General features: G+C 44.7%; 1 protein-coding gene and 1 pseudogene across 2 annotated transcripts in view; one reads left to right on the forward strand and one right to left on the reverse strand.

Annotated features, from left to right (window-relative positions):
- FAM20B (family with sequence similarity 20 member B) overlaps positions 1–6,724 on the reverse strand; it is a 33,891-nt gene extending 27,167 nt beyond the window's left edge. For both annotated transcript variants that reach the window (XM_015570137.1, XM_006754512.2), the window contains exon 1: positions 5,921–6,724. The gene's annotated coding sequence lies outside the window, so the exon portion shown is untranslated. The remainder of the gene's footprint in view (positions 1–5,920) is intronic.
- LOC102762405 lies at positions 603–950 on the forward strand (annotated as a pseudogene).
- Positions 6,725–6,796: the final 72 nt, after the last annotated feature.

Here is a 6,796-nt window from a genome sequence, read left to right on the forward strand (position 1 = left end):
GATTTAATGTCTAAACATTCTGGGCCTGCCTCTCATAATGAAAATAAAAAAACACTGTTACTTAACTCAGAGTTGTTAAAAACAAATGACATTACCACATGCATTGTGCTAAAATTAGTGCCTGGACAACCCATAGAAATTGCTTATTAGTCATTATTACCATATCAACAACTCAAAGATGACTTCCTGAGAGGAGAAAGAATTACAAAGAAAATATCCCTCACTGATTATAGTCTTCTGGAGTAGTCAGGGGCTAAATACACTTGTTGCATTCCTGAGTTCAAGTAGTCTTACATCCCTGAACCAAATCCTTTCCTCAATTTGAGGAGCAGCTAAGACTGTAAGCGAGCAGGCATGTTCAGAGTGGGTACTATGTGAAGCACTAGACTGGCTCTGTCACTCATCTGTTTCTCTCCTCTACAAAGTTCAATTCCACCACATTCAATCTAAGTGAAACAGACGGGAAGCATGAACTTACTCTATTTCACAAAAAAATGTTGAAAGAATGCCTTTCACAATATTCTTCAGTTTGGAAAATTAGCTGTGTTTTAAAGATGACAGGCTTTGCATGTCCTCAAGCTCTTAAACCTTAAGAATAACTTAAGCCGCTCTGTCTTCTCTGCACTGGGAGCAGCTCCCCTCATCCCCTGAAAATGTATGCCTGCACCAAGTTTGTGTCCACCCCCTCCTTGGTCCGGAGCACCTCTCAGCTGAGCCGGTCACTGTCTGCAGTGGTGCTGAAACGACCAGAGACACTGACAGATGAGAGCCTCAGCAGCTTGGCAGCCCCACGTCCCCTGACCTCGCTTATTTCTAGCCGCAGCTTCCAAACCAGTGTCATTTCAAGGGACATCGACACAGCAGCCAAGTTCATTGGGGCTGGGGCCGACTCAGAGGCCATGGGGCTCTTTTGCCTGATGGTGGCCTTTCTCATCCTCTTCGCCATGTGAAGGAGCTGTCTCCACCTCCCATAGTTCTTTTTCCCGTGTCTTGTCTGCCCTGTATGTTCCTTTTCCTAGGCAGCCTGGGGAAAGTGGTTGGCTCAGGGTTTGACAGAAGGAAGACAAATAAATACTGTATTAATAAGAGAAAAAAAAAAAAGAATAACTTAAGCCCTAGCCAGTATAGCTCAGTGTATAGAGCGTCAGCCTGCAGATGGAAGGATCTTGGGCTCGATTCCAGTCAAGAGCACGTACCTAGATTGCAGGCTCGATCCCTGGCACTGTTCAGGGCACAGGAGGCAACCAACTGATGTGTACTTCTTACATCGATGTTTCTCTTTATCTGTGTGTCCCTTTCTCCATCCCACTCTCTAAAAATCCATGGAAAAATATCCTCAGGTGAAGATTAACAACAAAAGAGTGAAGTTACAGGCACAGAAAATCTACTGTCCATAGAGTCCAAATTGTTCTGAGTGCTAGCCGTTCCTCCCTGCTTTCACTTCTACTTAAACATGTATTCATCTCTGTAAACTCAGAATCCTTTAGGTGAAATCCTGTAACCGTTCCCTGTGAAGGAAGCCAACTTGAAATATTCACGGGGCATTATGAAGCATTAAGGTAGCCTTTCCTCCTGGGTGTGAGAGTGAAAATGAAATAGGCAACTGTGCTTGTTCCCTCTTTGAAAAAAACTCAATGCCTGCAATCTGTCCCATTTAAACCTTGACTTAGGGCAACCCTCTAACCCTCTTCCTTGAAAATGGAAAAGAAAAAAATGTTTTTAGCTCATACTGCTAGTGAAATCTGTTCTTAAAAACCAACACAGGCAGTGTTCACTGATCTAGAAACTCTGGAAATGCCTAAGAATTTGCATTGTTTCAAATGGGCCCAGAATAATGAACCTTCTAAGTTTCAGATATTTCACTGCTCTGTTATTAGTGTATAACTATTGAAGGCTTACTGCGGGATGCAATTCCTATATAGTGTGGAAATATCAAATTTCAGTTAATAGAACATTTCCCTTAGATTTTCATGTTTTCCATCTTAACTGTTCAGTTCATTACAGTTCTTGGAAAGGTATATAAACTTTATGCAACAATAACACTTCATATTTTTTAACCTTATGTTCTAGAGGGGTGTCAAGCTGACAGGCCACAAATCACTTTAGAAACAACCTCAAGCAGGTCTCTGAATTATGGCTTAGTGGCTTTAGCCATAATCCCTCGAATACACACATATAAATACACACACACACACACACACACACACACACACGCACCTTTTTGGTATGCCTAGCTCTACTATTGTTGAGTTCCTTAAGGACAGGAGATATGTTTTACTTTCTTTGTACTTCCAAGTAAGCTAGCCCAGTGCAGGGCACATGAGAGGTACTCAATAAAAGCTTGTTGAATAAAAGGAGTGAAGAGCAAGGAGGAGAGACCTTTATGGTCTCTTCAGCTCTTTGGTTTATAGATGGCCTCTTTTTACAGACATAGGGAAACCAAATCCCAAAATGAATCCAGACATACAGTACAGTAAAAAAAATGCAGAAATAGCAGTTATGTATACCAATTTTATACATTCAATTCTAAATTGCTGCCTTCTGCATACCCTGCTAACAGCTTTTAAGGCAATACTACTGTCAACCTGGATACTGGGACTGGTGGGAGTGGGAGTAAAGATGAGCTGGAAATGCTCCAGGAACACTGGAGATGGTCCAAGACACTGTCCATGAGTGATACAAGACAGGGCTGGACCCAGACTTTCAAGTGGTATTGGCTATGCTTTCTGAAACAAGAACCAACACTAGTACTTGCACATCATTTTTTTTTTTCTACAGAAAGGACTACAGGAACATAAATGCACGTATACATAGTGCAAGTTCACTACCTAAACCAGGGGTGGGGAACCTTTTTTCTGCCAAAGGCCATTTGGATATTTATGATATCATTCACAGGCCATACAAAATTATCAATTTAAAAATTAGCCTGCTATTTTGCAACTGGTCAAACATTTAATTAACTCACCCCTAATGCCTTGGCAGGGCCAGACCCAGTCCCCCACTCCTGACCTAAACCAAGGATAGGAAACAAGAAATAAGTAAAAGGTTTTTGGGCAGCCAAAGTTCACCCATTAACAGGGAAGAGGCTGCAGACCCTCATGAAGCCTATTTAGCTGTTTTATATTCAATTGCAGGAGGCAGTTATCTGGGTTGCTACTCCACAGATCAGAAGCTGCAAATTAAAAAGAGGGCAGCAGGGACACTAACAACAGCAAAAGCACAGCTTTCCCACCTCTGAAAGAAGAGACAGATTGACTATAAAAGGCAGATTCAAGAATTCAAAAAGCAGACAGGGCTAACAACCTGCATATTTCAATCACCTCAAAGCCCCACTCCATTACTCTGGGTAATGGGTGCCAGGAATGACCTTGAGTCAACAAAACAAAGGTTAAACTATACTGTTTAAAAAGCAAACAAAGCACATAATACACTGTAAGTTTTTCTCCACAAAAAGTATAAAGTTTTTTTTACACATAATATCTTATTCCCTAACAGTAGTAGACAAATGAGATACTGCTATATACATAAAGCATAAAGTCAGCATTTGAGAAAATGGAATGATGGACTTCACTGCCTCACCTGTACTTAGTTCTATACATGTTCATCATTTCACATTCCTTGGCCTCCTTTTATAATGTACCCAAATTACTACCCTCCCCTCCGTACGGTTGTTACCTTTTCAGAAAGTACAGACCCCACCAAAGTACAAACATACACCGAAGCTTACTATCTCTTTTCTACCTCAGCCTCCTTTTCTTATCTTATACTGGATAACTGACACACGCCCCCCGCCCCCCAAGACATCAGGTCCAGAGCCAGGCCTCTCCTCTTTTACTTTTGGGTAAGAAAGATAAAATCGTTGTTAGAGCTTTGCATTATATTCTCTCCTACACTCCTCTAGCAATCATATTGACATTATAAGTTGGGCAGAAGCTAGATTTAGTTGCAAAGTAAGGTCTCCTGTTCCATACCCCAGGTCTGTGCTAATGAATTCCTTGTCCTTGGGAGTAATACGGGCAGTTCAAGGAAGGACAAGAGACAGAGGTGTAGCATGAAGAGAGCTGGAGAAGCACCTCAGAGAGGGTTAAGTCTCCTCTCCCACCCCAATATAAGGGACAAGAAGATGGACAGTCGCAGTCAATGTTACTGGCAATCACCAAGAGCTATAGGTCTATTATTGCAAAAATACTGACTACCAATCTAACTTCTCAGTTAGCCTAGGCCAGTGGTCGGCAAACTCACCAGTCAACAGCCAAATATCAACAGTACAACGATTGAAATTTCTTTTGAGAGCCAAATTTTTTCAACTTAAACTATATAGGTAGGTACACTGTTATTAACTTGATTAGGGTACTCCTAAGGCTTAGGAAGAGCCACACTCAAGGGGCCAAAGAGCCGCATGTGGCTCGCGAGCCGCAGTTTGCAGACCAGGGCCTAGGCGGAGAAGGCTGAAATAAAATCTGTGGAGCTTCACCCCCGGAGCACCACGGGCTGCTCCCAGGCTGCAGGTGGCTAAAACATCACATAATCACACAATCTGATCTCAGAGCAGCTCCAGCAAGTAACACCCTTTACAGAACCCACCTCAACCACATATTTTCAACAGGAATCTGAAACATATTTTTTTGGCTTTTTTTTTTTTAACATAGAAAGAGGAATGAAACAATTTAGTACATGCATTAGAATTTTTCCCTTCCTTCATACTGTTTTCCATTCACTCATTCAACTACCAAATATTTCCTGCACATCTACTATATGCTGTGTACAGTTAGGCACAGGGAGAAGAGTACCTCTATTACCATCACTGTTACAACAAACTGTAGCACCTCATTACAACTGTGCTTTCCACCCCAACTACAAACCACCAGCACTTAGTCCCTGAGTGACGTGACATCAGCTTCAGAAGACTGTCTCCTTTTTACTGTCCGCAACTATGGCCACAGAAAACAGAGCAGCCTTCTAACTGTTTGTGACTGCAGCATTCACCAAGAGACAACAACTGTGGTTACTACTGTAAAAAGGTACCAATTCAAGAGCTGAAGTATCTGGCTTCAGGGTTTACACCACTGAAACGGCAGGTCACACAAAGTTTGGGAAGCTGAAGACTGCCCAGCAGATAAAGGAAAGAGAAACATTCAGGAACTTAAAATTCAGAAAAGATAGAGCAGAAGCTTTAAGGCTGTGTGAAAGAGAGTCTACAAATGGAAATCAAGAGAACAGACTGAAAGTCAAGGAATCAGCAATTCAATATGAAATAATTCTGACATAAGGATTGGATGACAGCCCTGTCAAGTGTGGCTCAGCTGGTTGGAGCGTTGTCCGGCACAACAAAAGGTCTCGGGTTTGATTCCCTGTCATGGCACATACCTAGGTTTCAGGTTTAGTTCCCATGGGGCATGTTTGGGAGGCAAATGATTGATGTTTCTCCCTCTCTTCCTTCCCCTCTCTCTAAAAAAATCAATGAAGATGTCCTTGGATGAGAATTTTTTTAAAAAAGAGGATTAGATAGGAACAATAAACAATGATTTGTTTATTCCCTAATTCAAAGTACCTAGAAAGAAAAGCAGAGCCACGTGTTTTCAAGTTCTCATTCTAACCTATTCATAGCTATCACCCTACGGTTCCGGAGAAACACAGAGAACAAACAAATGTCACACTTTCACCAGCCACGCTGAAGGAATGCTTCGAGCGCCAAGACTTCCCCATCACCCTTTACCGCCACCCATTCCTACCACTGCCCTTTACCGTGAAGCTGAGTCTGAATTCCCTGCTTCTGCTTTTTCCCTCTTTGATAAGCATTTTCAAAGGCAGAAGGCCCGCCTGTGCACTGAGTGCATCGCATGGTCCCAGGGGCCAAAGTCCAACACCCTCACAAACTCTAGAAAAGTTATTTAAAACAAAACGTTAACTTTAAATCTACCTTGGATTGGCTCTGCGTCTAGGCAAGTAACTTCGCTCCTTTACACCTGTTCCCGGGTTTCCGGAAAAACATGTCTTGAGGATGACAACACACGGTACGTGGCGCGCTCTCGGGCTTGGCTCCAAGGTCCCGCCTTAAGCTCCGGGAATGTGTGCCATGCACACGCACGCGGAGGCAGCGAACCCAACGGAGGGAAATGTAGGCGTGAATTTACAGCTCAAGGAGAACAGGAATAACCGGCTAACAGCAGTCTTCATGACTACATCACACGTGCATCGAGTCCTCCGAGCCAGCAGCGAAAGGGTCCCACCATTCCTACTTCCCTTTCCAGGTGAGAAACCACACCTCCGGGGAGAGACCGGCTGGGTGGCACGACCCTGACACCTGGCCCTGGACCCCGCTCAGCGCATCGGCATCTCTCATTGTCCCGAACGATCAACTCCTCGGCCCGGGACCCCCAGGGTGATGCGGCCACTGGGGGACCAAGATCTCCGGAATGACCAGCCCTAGCCGTGCCCCATCCTCTCCGCTTTCCCTCCAACTTCCTTCCACCCCTTCCCTTCCCCCCGGGAGCCTCGCAGGGAACAGACGCCCGGTTAGAACTCAACTCCCATCAAACCGCACAACCAAGGACGCAACCTGACAAGCGCTCACATTCATCCTCCACCACAACGTTTCAGGCTCTTTCTCGAGGGCGGGGCCGTCACACCCGGAAGTGCAATCGCAAGCGCGACCCGCTCCGGACTTGGAGACCGTCTCACCCCCAGACATCGCTCCCAACCCAAGGAGAGCGCGGCCCCAGGCACAGCGACCCCGCCTCCCGCCTGGGGCCTGCAGGTCACTTGCGTTTCCCGGCCACGAGGTGGGCCCAGGGGC

Source organism: Myotis davidii, unplaced genomic scaffold, assembly GCF_000327345.1.
Source record: "Myotis davidii unplaced genomic scaffold, ASM32734v1 scaffold591, whole genome shotgun sequence".
NCBI classification, from domain to species: Eukaryota; Metazoa; Chordata; class Mammalia; order Chiroptera; family Vespertilionidae; genus Myotis; species Myotis davidii.